This window comes from Hyla sarda, chromosome 1 (assembly GCF_029499605.1).
Source record: "Hyla sarda isolate aHylSar1 chromosome 1, aHylSar1.hap1, whole genome shotgun sequence".
Classification (NCBI taxonomy): Eukaryota; Metazoa; Chordata; class Amphibia; order Anura; family Hylidae; genus Hyla; species Hyla sarda.
In genome coordinates, this window is record NC_079189.1 from 94,739,652 (window position 1) to 94,760,750 (window position 21,099).

General features: G+C 43.3%; 1 long non-coding RNA gene across 1 annotated transcript; it reads right to left on the reverse strand.

Moving 5' to 3' along the window:
- Positions 1-1,243: 1,243 nt before the first annotated feature.
- LOC130301953 (uncharacterized) lies at positions 1,244-20,415 on the reverse strand. The gene is made up of 4 exons (XR_008852296.1): positions 20,369-20,415; positions 19,597-19,734; positions 6,173-6,336; positions 1,244-1,659 (listed from the first exon to the last, which is right to left on the reverse strand). It is a non-coding gene; the product is annotated as an uncharacterized LOC130301953 (long non-coding RNA).
- Between the last annotated feature and the right edge of the window lie 684 nt (positions 20,416-21,099).

The following is a 21,099-nucleotide window of genomic DNA, read 5'->3' on the forward strand; positions in this document are numbered from 1 at the left end:
TTAATTCCCTTCTTGGCAAGTGTTATTGGGAAATAGCAGGGTTTCCAGGTAGAAATAGGGAGAGGTTCCTGTGTGGGGCCACCCTTTTTAGGGCGAGTAACACTTGCCCCCAAAATGTGTAAGGGAACAACGTATGGTCCATTGTAACAGGTGGGGGTAAAAACTGCCCCTGTAAGGCCATACTCTCGCCCTTTTAATTCTCTTCTTGGCAAGTGTTACTCGCCCTAAAAAGGGAGGCCCCACACATGAACCCCTCCCTATTTTCACCAAAAAACCCTGCTATTTTTTCCCAGTAATACTTGCCAAGAAGGGAATTAATAGGGCAAGAGTAGGGCCTTACAGGGGAAGTTTTTACCCCCACCTGTTACAATGGACCATACATTGTTCCCTTCCACCTTTTAGAGGTCTTTGCATCACATCAATACTTGGTGGTGTAGGTGGCACTTGGTGTTTTTTGCACACCTTTCCTTTTGTTTGATTAAAAAAAAAAATTGGGATCCATATATTTTATCCTGAGAATATTATTAAAAGTTAAAGGGGTATTCCAGGCAAAACCTTTTTTTTATATATATCAACTGGCCCCGGAAAGTTAAACAGATTTGTAAATTACTTCTATTAAAAAATCTTAATCCTTCCAATAGTTATTAGCTTCTGAAGTTTTCTGTCTAACTGCTAAATGATGATGTCACGTCCCGGGAGCTGTGCATGATGGGAGAATATCCCCATAGGAACTGCACAGCTCCCGGGACGTGAGTCATCAGAGAGCAGTTAGACAGAAAACAACAACTCAACTTCAGAAGCTAATAACTATTGGAAGGATTAAGATTTTTTAATAGAAGTAATTTACAAATCTGTTTAACTTTCTGGAACCAGTTGATATATATAAAAAAAGTTTTGGCCTGGAATACCCCTTTAAGCTTTACCTAATGCATATCTTCAATACTTACTTGTGCACACCAACACTTTGACAAAAGAGATCATGAGATCGGAGGGGGGCTTAGAGGCCGGGTGTTGGGACAGGTGGTAGCTCACCTCTTGGCAGACGGCCAGCTCAATTTTAAGATACAAGTACGAGCTTTAAAGTTTGCTCATTCCAATTACCAGGCTCTGCCATTGTGCCGCCATGTGATCTCCTCATGCTGCTGGCACATTAAACCAATTATGCTGACACATTAATCTATTCAAAATCTTCAATTTAAATTTAAAAAAATCTCTTTAATCTTTTCAATTGTGAGGCCTTATGGTCGTCGTCATATATTACCTCTGGAATTACCACAAGAATCCAAAGAAACAGGTTGGAGCGATAAAAATGAACCATAACTGATTAAATTAAACATTCACAGTTTCATACACAGTTTCACAGTCGGGGGCAAGAGGCGCTGAGAGGCAGGGTCTGGAACAGGTGGTAGCTCGCCTTGCGGCGGACCGCCAGCTTCATGCTCATCAATTTGCCGCAAATTTATTCAGATCGAAACAAATTTTTTCAGGAAAATTCGGTGAATCGGCCGAATCTAATTTTTCAATAATTCCCTCATCTCTACATACAATACCAGAGAAAGCCATTGAGTAGTTCCGTAGCATGACTGCCAGTTCTTGGATATTGAAGAGACTGGAGTGAGTCAGCTGATCAAGTAATAATATCCAGACATCCTGTTTCACCTGGGAAAATCCTAAGAGTGTTAATATAACCGGGATTAACAGAAATTTATCTTTGTTTAAAATTTACAAGCTAGCACACTTTGTAATTGACTCTTCCGCTTCTATCTATATAAACGTTTCAGCCTAAAGTATCTATTGTAACATTCATATGTGTTTCTGTGGCAGCTTGGACACTGGACAGTGCTCATAAAGATGGGTGGATGAATAGGCCAAGGGTTTTCAGTTTATTTTAGTTACTGTGGTGCTTATAGTTTTTGTGCTTTATTCAAATATTATGACATGGGCCATTGATTCGAGCGAATACCATGGAACTTGGTTCCTAAATTAGTAAATGGCTGTACAAATACAACAAACAGGAACTTCTAATACAGTACTTCTTATATAAAAATAGGAAAATCTGTTAGACAGTAGTGTTTGTGAACTTATTTTTTTAATTATTATTTACTTATACATTTTTTGCAGGCTTTTTTTGCAAGCTGTATTAACACCCTATTGTAGCTCTTGCAAAAATATGATTGTGGAGATATTACTGCATTACATCCGTATTTTGTGAACATTAAGGCTAGGTACACATATATGCGGCAATCTAAACTAAAACTGGTTGTAACCGATGCCACAACTGATGGCTAAGTGCAGCAATTGGCATCAGTTTTCTAGGATCTGGTGGTCCTTATTTGCCAAATTACGTTGTGTGGCACTGTGTGGCTTGTCCGATGATCCCGTGTCCAAATTGAGGCACCAGATGAATGTGAACTGTCCCATTCAAATGAAATGCTACCATCAGTTTTCCTCCAGCACTTGTCTACAGCGCTGAAGGGAACGGGGCCTAAGGCCAGGGCTACACAGCAACTACAAATTAATTTTGACTATTGTGCTACAGCTGTAGGGCAAAGCAATCACATGAATTGTATGCATTCTTGTAGACTTCAGTTGTCACTCAATAGTTAAAATCAACATGTAGTTCTGTAAATAGTAATGTTAATTTATGGGACTACTCACACAGGCATACAAAATAAAGGCGTATATTTTAAAAAAAGCAACATGTGCTACTTTCATCTGCTTTGTGGACATAAGGCACGTATTAAAGGAGTAGTCTACTAAACAGTATTTTCAGTCTGTGATATTTGCAAGAACAGATATGGCACTGCTAATTCAATATGCCAGCCAAAATGTATGGGATGGATAATGCTGCTGTGACCTCAAAGCGGACCTTACTAGCTACGTGGAGGTGCAGACCAGACAAGCAGGTAACGTCACAGGCTTGATGCTTCTTCTGGCCAATAAGGTGTACACCTTATTGGCCGGAAGAAGCGTCAAGCCTATGACGCGAAACTAGTTGCCGCTGGTGGTATGCCCGCGTATCTTGAGAGCGGCTGCTCTCACTCCCCGCGTGTGTGATCGTATTTTATTATTCCACTCTGCCGGTGTGAATAAAGGACAAGACTTTGTATACTGCTTCTGGTGGTGAGTGCGACTTCTATTTTTCTTCGTCAAACTTACAGTATTTTCAGTCTGTTGTGCCCATGTCATAGAAGGGGAGCGGGCGCAGGACATACATGAACGCCCTTTTAAGGAGTTAAAAAATTGGTAAGCATGGTCCTTATAAAGTAAAAATCATGTATTAAATATATAAAAAATATATATGGTGCTAATAATGTGCACCACATTTTACCTAAATGGGGCACAGATAATGTGAAAAAATGTGGTGCTAAACGCTGTGAATATGGCCCACATATTGATTTGATTACTCATCTCTAAGCTAGAAGACAACAGACTACGTGTTTTTACCGAAATCAAAATAAACAGTGCAGTTATCTACAGAAAGAAACCTTTGATACAATAAGTGCCACTGTGGACATATATAGCACATGAGACACTGTCTGGATAACCCACACTATGAGCATACATCTGATTCATTGTCTAGGTCGTGTCTTTAAAGAATAGTTCTTTTCACAAGAGACATTTCATATAACACTTTAAATGAGTGATAAGTGATGAATAAGTGATACTTTAGATGCTCATGAAAATGGAGATAGGTTAAGTAACTTTCTAAAGGAAAGGACTAGAAACAAACTGGAAAAGATTCAATGAACAGTTTTGACAGCTTTAAAAAGCCATAACAGTAGAGCGGGTCAATATGGTGTAGGTCATCAATGTGTTTATACAGCCTTACAAAGGGGCACTGTGAATAAACAATATGTATTTACATTCATTCAGATTCTGCCACTACACTGGTCCTGTAGGCTGCTTGTAGTTTAGACAGATTTTTGTTATAGAGCTGGGAAAACACAGATGTCTCCCAATGTAGTGTATGCAATGTATCCACACTGATCTTAAAGCAGGGTATCCTTGTTATCCATCTTATCTCTGTCCCCAATCCCGATGCTTGGATCTCACTAATACCAGCAAGCACCGGCTGTCTTAGTGTGATAGGAGTGTGATTGAAGTAACCACAATCCCATCACTATCAGGTATACTGTCCAGGAGGAGAAATAAATTATATTATATGTAAGTGGGGCTTCAATAAAGGTTTGGCTTGCACATGGGTGAGCACACAGGGGCCCTTATGGTCTTCTATTATTTGGGGGCCCCATTAGGTGTCAGTCTACTCCTGGTTTGTTGAAAAACATGCTAGCACCCCAAAAGAATAATGATAAAGCCCAACGATGTCTGTTTAGTAATAAACATGAACAAAGCATTATGAAAAGGTTGAAAATAATCTCTCTCTTTGGAATGCTATTCACTTTTCATTTAATATTAGTATATTGTTTATATACTTCGGCATATGGGTTTACAGAAGACTGCATATTCTCTTTCAAACTGGGTTGAGTAAAGACTCTTGTTTTGGACCCACTTATGTACCTTAATTTTTCGCTTTTGTTGTGCAATGAAAAATACAGCTATATAGAAAAAAGTAAAAAAAAAAATTGCTTTCTAGGCTATTAAATTAACCCCTTAAGGACCGGGGTTTTTTCCGTTTTTGCATTTTCGTTTTTTGCTCCTTGCCTTTAAAAAATCATAACTCTTTCAATTTTGCACCTAAAAATCCATATGATGGCTTATTTTTTGCGCCACCAATTCTAATTTGTAATGACGTCAGTCATTTTGCCCAAAAATCTACGGTGAAACGGAAAAAAAAATCATTGTGCGACAAAATTGAAAAAAAAACGCAGTTTTGTAACTTTTGGGGGCTTCCGTTTCTACGTAGTACATTTTTCGGTAAAAATGACACCTTATCTTTATTCTGTAGGTCCATACGATTAAAATGATACCCTACTTATATAGATTTGATTTTTTCGGACTTCTGGAAAAAATCATAACTACATGCAGGAAAATTTATACGTTTAAAATTGTCATCTTCTGACCCCTATAACTTTTTTATTTTTCCATGTATGGGGCGGTATGAGGGCTCATTTTTTGCGCCGTGATCTGAAGTTTTTAACGGTACAATTTTTGCATTGATAGGACTTATTGATCGCTTTTTATTCATTTTTAAATGATATAAAAAGTGACCAAAAATGCACTATTTTGGACTTTGGAATTTTTTTGCGCGCACGCCATTGACCGAGCGGTTTAATTAATGATATATTTTTATAATTTGGACATTTCCGCACGCGATGATACCATATATGTTCATTTTTCTTTTTATTTACACTGCGTTTTTTTTTTTATTGGAAAAGGGGGGTGATTCAAACTTTTAATAGGGGAGGAGTTAAATGATCTTTATTCACTTTTTTTTTTCACTTTTTTTTTGCAGTGTTATAGGTCCCATAGGGACCTATAACACTGCACACACTGATCTTCATCATTGATCACTGGTTTCTCATAAGAAACCAGTGATCAACGATTCTGCCGCATGACTGCTCATGCCTGGATCTCAGGCACTGAGCAGTCATTCGGCGATCGGACAGCGAGGAGGCAGGTAGGGGCCCTCCCGCTGTCCTGTCAGCTGTTCGGGATGCCGCGATTAGCCGCGGCTATCCCGAACAGCCCGACTGAGCTAGCCGGCCACTTTCGGTTTCACTTTTAGCCGCGCGGCTCAGCTCTGAGCGCGCGGCTAAAGGGTTAATAGCGCGCGGTGCCGCGATCAGCGCTGCGCGCTATTAGAGGCGGGTCCCGGCTTCACTATGACGCGGGGTTACTGTGTAACCCCGCGTTATATCAGGAGAGCAGGTCCAAGGGCGTACCTGTACGCCCTTGGTCCTTAAGGGGTTAATCCTGTTTAGTAAATGGTATTATAATGTCAGCAACTTAAATCTTTTTTTTTAGTTAAAAGTTTTTTTTTTTACAATGTATCAGTATAAAGGCCCCATATACATATAAGAGGAAAGTCATCCAAACCTAATGATTTTAGCAAGACTGTCTGATTGTCTAATGTGTTTAGAGGTGTCCTGACTCTGCACCAACAGATTATGGAGGGGGACAGTGAGGTCAGGCATGTCGAAATTCATCTGTCCAATATTTTTGTTCTCGGGGGATAAACCGCTACCAGAGAGGTCTGACAGTGACTTACCCCACTCTTTCCATATATAACACATGAACAGCTGAGCCAAGTATTCGTGTGAATGGACAGATCATGATGGATGATGTAGCAGTCTTTTTCATTCCGGTGACATCAAAGGTGGATGGCCAGCTTTAGGCTATGGCTCCATGGAGACTTTTGGCTGGAAGGCTTGCCTATGGAGAAAAGTTGCACAACACATGTAGGAATTTCCCCATAGGAAAACAGAGGTTGTACAACAATCACAGTACTGCCACAGAAAGTTGCCATGGAGCCCAAGTTTAAGAAGTGAGAGCTATTAGTTTAGAGCCCCAGAACACGGAGCATTCCCAATAAATTTTTTACTCTCAGAGAGGGACAAAATAGCAGTCTTGAAGATATAATACCTTCTAATGGCTACATTACATTGCAAACTTTCGGACCTGCTTAGGGTTGTTTCTCTGGTATGGTATGACAAAATATCTAAAAACACACACAAATAGATAGGTAGATAGATAGATAGGTAGATAGATAATGTACACATAATATCAGAGCAGACATTAAAGGCAACCAAGCATTAGATTTTACCATATAGAACGCTTGACTCCTCGACAAAGTCGCTTCCGGCGAAACGCGTCAGAGTTGTGGAGGTGAACTGGGGTGAGTCCTGTGTTTACCGGTACCAAGATTCTTCTTCTATTTGTACACATTGGGGGAGATTTATCAAAACCTGTGCAAAGGAAAAGTTCCCCAGTTGCCCATAGCAACCAATCAGCTCGCTTCTTTCATTTTTAACAAGGCCTCTGCAAAATGAAAGAAGCAATCTGATTGGTTGCTATGGGCAACTGGGCAACTTTTCTTCTGGACAGGTTTTGATAAATCTCCCCAATTATTTATATTGCTGCTAGTTATTTCACTTGCTGCTGCCATCTTTTTTTGCTGCTAGTATAGTTCACTGCCACTTGGCTGCTGCTATTTAATTGTTGCTAAGACCCTATATGGTCACCCAGGAATTATTAATTGCACATATACACCTTGTTTTATTCATTTTCACGCCATATAATTGCCCCATTCAGCACTGCATATACCTCCCCTTTTTATATACAAAAACATTTTCATTTTTTGAATACATTTTTTCTTTTTTTTAGCTTGCTGTGATTTATTTATATTTTTCTTATATATATATATTCATTCTATATAAATTTTACCTTATTCATTCCTCTTTTTTTGTCCACGGTGTGCAGTGTGTTATTTTATGAATTTTGCACAATCACAATTTCTTTTGCACATATATTTTTCTTGTGGTTAACTCTCTATACCTCTTTCTTTTCCTTGATTTATGCATTCCCCTTACACATATGATTAACTCTATAATTGCAGCTCACTAGCAGTTTTGTTATTTTTTTTGTATTTACTGATCATTCTTCAGTTTTATTGGTACACAGGTTGTACACCTTATACTGTGTTTATATATTGATTTTATATTTATATTTTTATATTCCTATATATACTTTTTATGAAATTGATTCTGTAGTCATATATATATATATATATATATATATATATATATTTGTGATCGGGGCAACATACGTGTACTAGTGACAGGAAAGATTGCCTACATACCTATACAAGATCTTACCCTAGCATAGCGGTCTGAGTTGTGCCATAACCGCGCAATGAGGGCACGCCTATAGAGGGTATGCACTATAGTGAAGGAATAAGATAAGGGAGGGTTGGGAGGGTTCCACAAACGACACGTGCTCCGCCCCTGTAGGAGAGGGGGAAGTTATATACACACGCCCCCACCTGTTCCCAATGAGCCCCACCTGGAAGTGCAGGGAGCGATAATTACTTCCGCCCCTCGCACAAATACAGCCCATCAGGCTTTATACTTGTGATCGGGGCTCCATACGTGTACTAGTGACAGGAAAGATTGCCTACATACCTATACAAGATCTTACCCTAGCATAGCGGTCTGAGTTGTGCCATAACCGCGCAATGAGGGCACGCCTATAGAGGGCAAAAAGCAACCATGCTAGGATGAATACAATTCCTGAAATAAAACATCCTACATCCAGCATCAATCTTCACATACCCAAAGTAGACTATACCTAGTGTGCTGAAAGAGTAGCCCTGACCAACTAGTGACTACTAGAGGTGGTAACCATACCTTTGAAACCGTGGTAGTAACGTCCATCTGTAAAGAATCAACCTGAGAATAACCTTCCCTGCCAAATACTAACTGAACTATACCTATCACCATCCCTACTTGTGACATTACTTCAAATGGACACGGAAAGGATAACTTCATGGCAGGTCTGACAAGCACCAATCCCCTGCTATTTAAGAGGCAAAAACTAAACTGACAGGTAAATGACAAGAAATACCTATCTACCTGATAGACCGTGTGGGTCATGTCGCATGACAAGGTTCACGAAGGCACCTTACCTGATTGAGACTGTAACAGACATACCTAACTAGCCACTGTACTGACCCAACTGGACTTGGAAGTGATGACCCATTGCAGATGACAGCTCCCTGCGAGAGCAACGTATCTGTAGACGTGACCAGTGTTTAGATGAACCATCATGTCTGTAGACCTGACAGGTCTTTGTGACACCGTCATGCCTGAACCCGTCACAGGTCCCCGCGGAACCATCGAGCCTGTAGACATGACAGGTCTTTGTGAAATCATTGTGCCTGTAAACGTCACAGGTCTTTGTAAACCACTTTTTCTTTTTTTTTTCTTCTCAAATACGTAAGTGTGAAATGCCATATTGAGATTGTATACGATCTGAAACGTGTCAGATTACCTACATAACCATGTCAAATCAATTGCTCTGAAATGAGACAGCAGCAACCACGATTCAAACCCCGATCCTAAAGAAATGAGTCCTGAAACTGTGTATTAAATGCAGAATATATCTGCAACTAAATGCTGGCCCTCCTTAAAAGAGAATGTGCAATTATGCCGGATAGTTGAATCTGTGTACTATAACGAAATTATAACGTCATCGAGAAATACAACAGACGAGGTTGTATCTGACCTGAAAACGTGTCAGGTCATAACAAATATAACACACGACAAAATTGCTCTGAAAAAGAGTCAGTAGCAACTGGCATTACCCCTTTTAACCTGAAGAGGAGTCAGGCAACAGGGTAACATCATGAGTATTCATGACAAGATACCTGTATGAAGCTGGCGTGTTGTTCTGAAGGCGTGTCAGTAACAAAAATGACCAATTGTGTCCAATACCCTAAGCAAAGGATCTACCTCCCCTGTGTGCACTGCATGAAACATGTTAACCGTATGTACGGCATAACCTGCTAACAGTATACCCAACTACAAGTCGCTACTCAATATGTTATTGCTCTGAGACATGTCTAACAATAACCTATGTGGTGCATCCCCCCCTGCAGACGTAGGAGGTTTAAGAATATGTGCTCGATATATCTGCAATAAATGTAAGCACCATATGAATACTGTAATCGTGTCTTGTAAATATATGTACAGCCAGAGGTGCAACTGCTATTCAACACTAGGAACGAATGCACATAACCTACCCGCATACAACTATGGTAGTATGCAACAACTGCTGTGTACTGGTGCATGTATCATACACAAGCTGGGAGCGTAAGTACCGTGAAAACGTAAGGAACGTTATGAATTTATGCTCTAACATCATTATGAGTACCTCATACATGCCTAGAAAATAAAGTGTAAACATATATCTAAAAAGATAGACAACGTGCAACTATGCCGGATAGTTGAATATGTCTACTATAAGTAACTGATAACGTGGTCATGAAATACCACGGAGGAGGCTGTATCTGTCCTGAGTACGTCTCAGGTCGTGACAATGAACCACAATGTAATTGCTCTGAAAATTTGTCGGTAGCAACCGACATTAACTCCTTAAGCTGAAGGAGTCAGGCAAATAGGGCAACATCCTAACAAAGCTGTATAAGCTTTCCGTATAAACATTATGCACGAATATGCAGTATGAAAGCTATGAGCATGAGTACAGTAAAGCTACGCGAGCATATGTGTAGTGTAGACTCTAAGGATGGAAATGCAGAAAAACTATTACCCATGTGCAGTACAACAAAATAAAGCTATGAACGTAACCAGACTATGAGCGTAACGTGCAACTATGCCAGAGAGTTGAATCTGTGTACTATAACGAAATAACATAATCGAGAAATACAACAGACGAGGTTGTATCTGACCTGAAAACGTGTCAGGTCATAACAAATACACCAACGACAAAATTGCTCTGAATACGAGTCAGTAGCAACCGACATTACCCCTTAACCTGAAGAGGAGTCAGGCAACAGGTTAACATTGTGACTATTCCTGAAATTGGTTGCTCTGAATGTGAGTCAGTAACAACCGCGATTCAACCCCTGAAGGAACGAGTCAGGTGACCGGGTATTGAACAGCCGATTAGTGCCACTAAAATGATGACCACCCTTGAACGAGTACCTGTGCCGGATAGTTGAATATGTGTACTATAACTAACTGATAACGTAGTCGTGAAATACAACAGAGGAGGTTGTATCTGACCTGAGAACTTGTCAGGTCATGACAATAAACAACAATGCGATTGCTCTGAACGAGTCAGTAGAAACCGACATTGACCCCTTAACCTGAAGAGGAGTCAGGCAATAGGGCTACATCCTGACAAACCTGAGTGAACTTTCCGTATAAAAGACTATGCACGAATACACAGAATGAATGCTATAAACATACGTACAGTAAAAGCTACGGGAGCATGTGTGTAGTGTAGACGCTATGGATGAACATGCAGAATAAATACCATTACCCATGTACAGTAAACGCTATGGATGTTAGTGCAGATAACATAACAGAATGAATGCTACATGTACGCAGAATAAGTACAACAACGTGTCAGCATAATAATTACTACCATCGTATGTACAGAATGAATGCTACGAATGTCCGTGTAGTGTATTGCTACAATTCTATGTGCAATATACATGACGTGAACATGTCTGTGGTATGAATACAACGAGCGTGTATGTGGTATAAATGCTATGAGCGTATAGTGATATGATACTATGAGCAGTATAATGCTATGAGTATACTTGCGATATCAATGCTAAGAGCGTATGTGCCTGATGTAGGCCATGTGCATGTGCAGTATAAATGCTACAAGTACATGTGCAGTATAAGCGTCGAGCATATGTGCTACGAATTAATATGTGGTATGACGCTATGAGGTATGAGTACTATGAGCAGTATAATGCTGTGAACATGCTATGAGCGCGTGGCCACAACTGCTCGAAACAGCATGTCACTATGTATGAGAACCATAGGAAACCTGCGTGTATGAATGCGGTGAACATGTGAACAACAAAACAATGACCGTGTAACCAATATAACTGCCATGAGCGTATGAACTCGGCATGTATGAATGTGATGAACGTGTGAACAACAAAACAATGACCGTGTAACCAATATAACTGCCATGAGCGTATGAACCCTGCATGTATGAATGCGATGAACGTGTGAACAACAAAACCATAACCGTGTGACCGATGTAACTGCCATGAGCGTATGAAACCTGCGTGTATGAATGCGGTGAACGCGTGAACAACAAAACCATGACCGTGTAACCCATATAACTGCCATGAGGGTATGAACCCTGCGTGTATGAATGCGGTGAACGCGTGAACAACAAAACCATGACCGTGCAACCAACACAACCGCCATGAGCGTATGAACCGTATGAACTCTGCGGTGAACATGTGAACAACTTAAGAACCGTGAGAGTGTGACCACTATAACTGCCATGAGTGTATGAACCGTATAATTGCTATAGGCAGTATACTGCCGTAACCAGTATGAAATACCATTAACATATGAACCGAATGATACTTTGAGCGTATGAACCACTGATAATTACGAGGTGTTTGATTGCCATGAACGTAACATGGTAGAAAGAACGTAAGACCGTGAACATGCCAAGAATATGTGAACAGCATAAATGCCAAGTTTGTGGACCGTGTAAAACACCAGCGAGTGAGAGAATAACCATGAGGTGAACAGCATAAACGAGTTTGCCCAGTATAAATGCTGTGAATGTATCGTCAGTGAGTATATGTACCGTATATAATGATATTAGCACATGAAACTGTATGCATACTATGCGCGTCAGAGCAGTGTGCCATAAGCGTATGAATTAACCATGAGTACGGACGATAACAAACTCATGGAGTTATCAAACCGTGAAGATGCTCTACTCGTGTGCACCTTGTACCAGTAATGCGTGTATGCCCATAATAAACCAAGCGTATGAACCGTATGGATACCATGATCGTGCAAATAACACTGTGTATACTATGATTTATTTGGATGTAGCCTATGTTATATCTCTACAGAGCATTGCACCCTACTATATACTATATTGAAACAAGACAGTCTACAGAGCACTGTATCACCACACACAGCATATGCTACCCTGCAACGTGATCCTCTGCAGAGTATTGCACCACACCAAACAGTAAATGCCACCCTGTGTTGCAACGAGACCCTTCGCAGAGCACTGCACCACACTGGACATGCTAACTGTAACGACCCTCTGCAGAGCATTGCACTATGCCCTATATAATATGTTGTATTGAAACCATCCCATCTGCAGAGCATTGCACTAACTGTATAAAGTTTGTTTATAATGAGACCATCTGCAGAGTATAGCACTATACTGTATATAGTATATATTATATTGTAACAAGACCATCTGCAGAGCATAGCACCATAGCTGTATATCATGAATACTATATTGTAATGAGACCATCTGCAGAGCATTGCACCTTAACTATATATCATGTATACTATATTGTAATGAGACCATCTGCAGAGCATTGCACCACAACTATATCATGTATACTATATTGTAACGAGACCATCTGCAGATTATTGCACCATAACTGTATATCATGTATACTATATTGTAACGAGACCATCTGCAGAGCACTGCACTATACCGTTATACAGTACATGTTATATTGTAACGAGACCCTTTGCAGAGCATTACACTGTACCGTATACTGCAAGGGCACCGTATACCCCGCAGAGCACCGCACCACCCAGCAAAAGTTATATTGAAACGACTCTTTGCAGAGCATTGCACCACACTGTATACAGCAAACTTTATATTGAAACAACCCTCTGCAGAGCATTAGACTATACTTTAGATTAACGATAGCAGACAAGCTGACAGGACCGCATAACGAGGACTGGGCAGCTGCCGCAACCTGTCCCAAGGGCATAGACAATTGTAGCTGTGCGGGTGGCGGGCGGTCCACATGTCGCCATGAGGCAGCTAGCGGGCTGCGCGAAATGCTGAGGCCGCACCACCCCCAGCACCGATTTAACTCACCTGCTTGCTGCTCCTGGCCCCCACTACCGCTGCGGGCAGAGCCAGCCAGCACCATACCTGCCCAATATTACCTTATAATCAGAGTGAGACAGCATCCCCAGATAAGACAGCCAGCGGAGCTGCCAGGAATGCCGCGCCTGCACCCCCCAAACTCATGATCAGCGAGGCCTCGGCACCGTGAGCAGCAGCTCTGAAGATTTTTGTGGGAGATTCAAACACCAGCCTGCCACAGGAAGCAGAGATTCCACAAACGACACGTGCTCCGCCCCTGTAGGAGAGGGGGAAGTTATATACACACGCCCCCACCTGTTCCCAATGAGCCCCACCTGGAAGTGCAGGGAGCGATAATTACTTCCGCCCCTCGCACAAATACAGCCCATCAGGCTTTATACATATATATATATATATATGCATTTTAACTAATATGTCAATAAAATTAATTTTGTATACGATTATGTTTGTTATCAGTCATTTTTATTGTGGCAAAATTCACAGTTCTGTGTGTTAGTCCACACCTGTAGGTTATCATATAGAACGCTTAGCAACATGTTATATATGGTAAAATCTTCATCCTAACCAACATTGGGGGATGTTCCTACCCCCAGGGATGGTGAGGATATGGAGCTTGTAAGTCTTCCCCACCGCCCATAAGTAGTCCCCTGGGCAAGGAGCTATGCTTATTTTGCTCTCTATGTAGATGGAGCAGAGTGGAGACACAAGCTGTCAATCACAGCCGAAGCGGAGGGACTAGGTAAGTATAGCTCCCCGACCATGGGACTACTTACAAACTTCATATCCCTGGAAGCACAAACGTCCCCCGAGAATGGTGAGGACGAAGATTTTAGTAAACATGTTTTATATAGTAAAATCTAATGCTTGGTTCCTTTAAAAGAAAAAAAAAACATATACAAACATAAAGACTTTGGAAAGTAAACCCTTCCTGAGTTACATCTTAATTGATGTCTAGAGACCTGATGCCCCTTATCTCCAGAGATATTTTGCCATACAACACCAAAAGAAGAACCCTAAGCAGGTTAAAAAGCTTGACATGTAACATCATTTGGTTTCTTTATCAATTGGCTAACAGGGTACAAGCCCTTGTCCTTTCAATTAATTGTAGTACTTCCATGGAGCTCTGCTGTTAGAAGAATTATGGGGGAGATTTATCAAAACCTGTGCTGAGGAGAAGTTGCCCAGCTGCCCATAGCAACCAATCAGATTGCTTCTTTCATTTTGCAGAGGCCTTGTTAAAAATGAAAGAAGTGATCTGATTGGTTGCTATGGGAAACTGGGCAAATTTTCCTCTGCACAGGTTTTGATAAATCTTCCTCTATGTCTTACTAAAAAACTTACCTGTGAGATATATGAAGGGGGCATGGCAGACCCCGCATCAGGCAGGGGTTGTAATGTGCCAATCCTGGGAAAGCCGGGGCTTTGTACAAGAGATCGCGGTGAGCCCAGCGGTCAGACCCCCCCCCCAATCTAAAACTTATACCCTATCCTGCGGATAGGGGCTAAGTTCTTGAGTGTGAGACTTTAAAGTTGAAGCAATTTACTTTTACTATTTTACTATTACTATTGCTACAGTATGTTATTTTCTCCTTTTCTAGGAACAGTCTATACTGGTTAAAGGGGTACTCCGGCGCTAAGACATCTTATCCCCTATCCAAAGGATAGGGGATAAGATGCCTGATCACGGGGGTCCCGCCGCTGGGGACCCCCGTGATCTTCCACGCCGCACCCCGTTAGAATCAGCCCCCAGAGCGTGCTCGCTCCGGGCCTGATTACTGGCGATCACGGGGACGGAGCATAGTAACGTCACGGCTCTGCCCCCGTGTGACATCAAGCTCTGCCCCCTCAATGCTAGCCTATGGAGGGGGCATGACACACGGGGGCGGAGCCGTGACGTCACTATGCTCCGTCCCCGTGATGTCTTAGCGCCGGAGTATCCCTTTAAATATGACTGAAGGGATGGGTTAATTATACAAATATGTGCCATTATAATAATACTATCATCAAGACCTGGAGACTTATTAGTCCGTATGATGATTCAGTATTAATGCACTTATCTTTCACTTGTTCTAGTACTAAAAACTTACCAGAACAAGTAGATCTGCCGCTTGGAATTCGAAAGAAACATTTCTAAATCTGAAGTGACTATAAGTGTAAAGGCAAACACAGCTCCAGGGAAATAGCTGAGCTCAGGTAAATAAATGGCTGCGGATGACTGAATACTGTATCATCTGTGTGTTTCCATAGTACAGCTGAAGAATGCAATTGTGCACATTGTGTGGACACTTCTCGTTGTCATGCATTCTGTATGGTCTTACAATACATGGACAGGGATGAAGTGCCCTATCATTAAGTTTGTGAGATTGATCTTTGAGTCAATGGAATAAGAAATGTATTACTTTATGTAACAGGCTTTTAGGGGTATCCACTGATATCCCTGAGGCCAATCCTGAGCCTCCATTTCCTGGGATATGGGGTAAATATTCAGCCGTCACTAAGTATACAAGAGAGGCAAATACCATTCTTCCAAGTACTTGTATACCTCCGAATAGTGAATCTGGAACAAACCCAATCTGCAGTCCTGCTCAAAAGTTTAGAATATGCACAACAGACATGTCAATAAAATAATGCAAAACGTACATGTAACTTATGAGCTTCATCAGTCACCTTGTCATGTCCAACTACATTCATGCAGCAATCCTGAGAGTTGTTTTACCTACCCATGTTGTATAATGCTCATTGAATAAAGAATTTGGAGTAGAGCTGGGCGGTATGACCAAATATGTGTATCACGGTATTTTTGTAACTTCTGGCGGTTCCACGGTATATAACGGTATTTCTTTCACTTCACCCCCCCAAATCATGCGACCCGCGAGCGCTGTTCTGCTCCCCCCCCCAAATCATGTGACCCGCGAGCCCTGTTCTGCTCTCCCCCCCCCAAAATCATGTTACCCGCCAGCGCTGTTCTGCTCCCCCCCAATTAATTATCACCCCAGCGGGGTGCTACTCACATATGTCACCCGCAAGCACTGCCCTCCTCCTCTTTGTTGCACTTTATACCTATGCCCGGGCTGCAAAAAGATAAACAAAATAAACTTTAACTTACCTACATCAGCCTCACGCTGTTCCTGGGGACTGGAACGTCGGACAGCCGTCAGTCTATCACCGGCCGCAGCGATATTCCGCCCTGGCCAGTGATAGGTTGAGCCCACTGTCATGTAAGAAGCCGGCTACTTACATGACAATGCGTTTAAGCTATCACTGGCCGGGGCGGAACATCGCTGCGGCCGGTGATAGGCTGACGGCTTTCCGACGTTCCAGTCCCCAGGAACAGCGTGAGGCTGATGTAGGTAAGTTAAAGTTTATTTTGTTTATCTTTTTGCAGCCCGGGCATAGGGATACAGCATACAGCAGTGGTCTCACACCTGTGGACCTCCAGCTGTAGCAAGACTACAACTCCCAGCATGCCCGGACAGCCGTTGGCTGTCCGGGCATGCTGGGAGTTATAGTTTTGCAACAGCTGGAGGTCCGCAGGTTGGAGGCTACAGTATAGAGTATAGAGTTCCAGCGCCGGCGGCCCGCAACAAAGAGGAGGAGGGCAGTGCTTGCGGGTGACATATGTGAGTAGTACCCCGCTGGGCTGATAATTAATTGGGGGGGGGAGCAGAACAGCGCTCGCGGGTAACATGATTTGGTGGGGGGGGGGGGAAGCAGAACAGCGCTCACAGGTAACATGATTTGGTGGGGGGGAGCAGAACAGCGCTCGCAGGTAACATGATTTGGTGGGGGGGAGCAGAACAGCGCTCGCAGGTAACATGATTTGGTGGGGGGGGGAGCAGAACAGCGCTCACAGGTAACATGATTTGGTGGGGGGGAGCAGAACAGCGTTGCGGGTCACATATGATTAGTTCCCCGATGTGGGGACAGCGCAGCGCTGGGCTGATCATTCATTCGGGGGGGGGGGGGGGGGAGGGGGGAGGGGAGACAACTCCCAATAAAGGAGTGGTTCTGCAGGTGATGACCACAGACCACTTCTCAGTTCCTATGCTTCCTGGCTGATGTTTTTGTCACTTTTGAATGCTGGCAGTGCTTTCACTCTAGGGGTAGCATGAGACAGAGTCTAAAACCCACACAAGTGGCTCAGGTAGTGCAGCTCATCCAGGATGGCACATCAATGTGAGCTGTGAGGTTTGCTGTGTCTGTCAGCGTAGTGTCCAGAGCATGGAGGCGCTAACAGGAGACAGGCCTGTACATCAGGAGACGTGGAGGAGACATGTAGGGCAACAACCCACAGCAGGACCACTACCTCCGCCTTTATGCAAGGAGAAGCAGGAGGAGCACTGCCAGAGCCCTGCAAAATGACCTCCAGCAGGCCACAAATGTGCATGTGTTCACTCAAATGTTCAGAAACAGACTCCATGAGGGTGGTATGAGGCCCGGCATCCACAGGTCTGCTCGGGACATCTGCTCGGGCAGGCTCCCATGTGCTGCTGCAGGCGGGGGCTGGCCAGAGCCGGTAAAAACTAATTTAAATACTAAAAATCAGTGTTTCCCAACCAGGGTGCCTCCAGTTCTTGCAAAACTACAACTCCCAGCATGCCCGGACCTGCAAAGGCTCTCCAGGCATGCTGGTAGTAGTAGTTTCACAACAGCTGGAGGCACCCTGGTAGAAAAACACTGAGCTAAGTAGAAGGGTGCAGGGAGATATATTAAAAAACCTTATGCTCACCTACTCCTGGTCCCTGCAGATGCCGTTTGTCTCTGTGCGGTCCGGTGTCTAGTAGGACCTTTCCCTTTCCAGCCAATCACTGGCCGCAGCTGTGTCACGTGCCAAGCCAGTGATTGGCTGATGGGAAAAGGTATTTTTCAACAGGGGGGCGGAGAATGTGATGGGGGGGAGATGTAATGTGGGGGAGAATGTGACGGGGGGATGTGACAAGGGGGGGGAGAATGTGACAAGGGGGGGAGAATGTGATAAGGGGGAGAATGTGACGGGGAAAATGCGACAGGGGGGGAGAATATGAGGGGGGAATGTGACGGGGGGGAGAATGTGACGGGGGAGTGTGGCAGGGGAGGGGGAATGTTACAGGGGGAGGGGGAATGTGACAGGGGGGGTGAGATGTGATATGGGGGGAGAATGTGGCAAGGGGAAGGCGGAATGTGACATAGGGGGAAAATGTGATGGGAGAAGATGTGACCATGAGTTGAGAATATGACAGGGGGAGATAGAAATTAAATGGGGAGATGAATTGGGTGGTGGGCATAAAATGAGTAGATAGTTCTACAAGGGAGGAGATTGGACATGAAATGGTGGGATTTCACCATTTATTTATTATATAGCATCGCATATCGAAATCGCAATATTTAGGCCCGCAATCGCACATTTTCCTCCATGTGCTTGCCAGAGGTAGCCTGACTGCCATTAGGTACCGAGATGAGATCCTCCGACCCTTTGTGAGACCATATGCTGGTGCAGTTGTCCCTGGGTTCCTCCTAATGTAAGACAATGCTGGACCTCATGTGGATGGAGTGTGTCAGCAGTTACTGCAAGAGGAAGGCATTGATGCTATGGACTGGCCCACCCATTCCCCAGACCTGAATCCGATTGAGCACATTTGGGACATCATGTCTCGCCCCATCCACCAACGCCACATTGCACCACAGACTGTCCAGGAGTTGGCGGATGCTTTAGTCCAGGTCTGGGAGGACATTCCTCAGGAGACCATCCTCCACCTCATCAGGAGCATGCCCAGGCGTTGTAGGGAGGTCACACGGGCACGTGGAGGCCACACAGACTACTGAGCCTCATTTTGACTTGTTATAAGGAAATTACATCAAAGTTGGATCAGCCTGTAGTGTGGTTTTCCACTTTGATTTTGAGTGTGACTCCATATCCAGACCTCCATGGGTTCATACATTTGATTTCCATTGATCATTTTTGTGTGATTTTGTTGTCAACACATTGACTATATAAAGACATAAGTATTTCATATGATTAGTTCATTCATTCAGATCTAGGATGTGTTATCTTAGTGTTACCTTTATTTTTTTGGAGCAGTGTATCTTGTGAAACGCACACTCTTCTCTAGCCTCTCTAGTCTACTCTGCTGCTACTGACTTCACTTCAGCTCAGACCAGCAGCATGATCCTCCGCTCCGCTCCCACCATTCTCTGCTTCTGTGTAATGGTACAGTCAAGGGATAATACACACAGTGATGTCACAGTACAGGGATAATGCACAGTGATGTCATAGTAGAGGGATAATACACAGTGATGTCACAGTACAGGGATAATACACAGTGATGTCACAGTACAGGGATAATACACAGTGATGTCACAGTACAGGGATAATACACAGTGATGTCACAGTACAGGGATAATACACAGTGATGTCACAGTACAGGGATAATACACAGTGATGTCACAGTACAGGGATAATACACAGTGATGTCACAGTACAGGGATAATACACAGTGATGTCACAGTACAGGGATAATACACAGTGATGTCACAGTACAGGGATAATACACAGTGATGTCACAGTACAGGGATAATACACAGTGATGTCACAGTACAGGGATAATACACAGTGATGTCACAGTACAGGGATAATACACAGTGATGTCACAGTACAGGGATAATACACAGTGATGTCATAGTACAGGGGTAATACACAGTGATGTCATAGTAGAGGGATAATACACAAGGTTAATTTACAATTATAGAACAGCATAGGGTTAGAACTCACAATTGGGGTGGAGGGGGGGGGAGAGGATTGGCAGGGGTCAGGGTACAGTATTTATAGAGTTACCTGCCTGTCATGCCACCATCCACTGTTCTCCTGCACTCTGGTCCTTCCTCTGACCCCAGCAGGCCTCCATATGAGTCTCTGATCACATGACCAGCGGGGGGAGGAGCTGAGCTGGAGGCCGAGATCGCTGTGTGTAGGGCAATGTTTCCCAAGCATGTGCATAAAGATACAGCAAAACTACAAATCCCAGCATGTCCGGACAGCTTTTGGCTATCTGGGCATGCTAGGAGCTGTGGTTTTCAACAGCTGGAGGCACACTGATTGGGGAACACTGCTGTATGGAGGCAGTGAAGGGGTCCATAGATATATATATATATATATATATACACACACAGGACAAGCTTTGTATGTGACAACAGAGCAGGTATATTTCCCCTCCCCTGGCTCCACTCATGGGGCTCGCAGTCCGGGGCTGTATGAGTCCTCTGTGACTGTGGTGACTCATAATGATGCCCACAGTCCTGAAGCCGCCGCAGTGCCAGTCACAGCCCCACACACTGCTGTGCTGTGCCTGCTGTGCCTACTGTGCTGTACCTGCTGTGCTGTGCCTGCTGTGCCTGCTGTGCTGTACCTGCTGTGCTGTGCTGTACCTGCTTTTTCCCTTATGTCCTAACCAGTAGCACAGATGGGGTATTCCACCCCCCGCGAACTGGTAGGACAGATGGAAGTTTTATTGAACCTAATTAAACAATCAGTAAGACACACCCACAACCCCCTGTATAAGTAAGAGG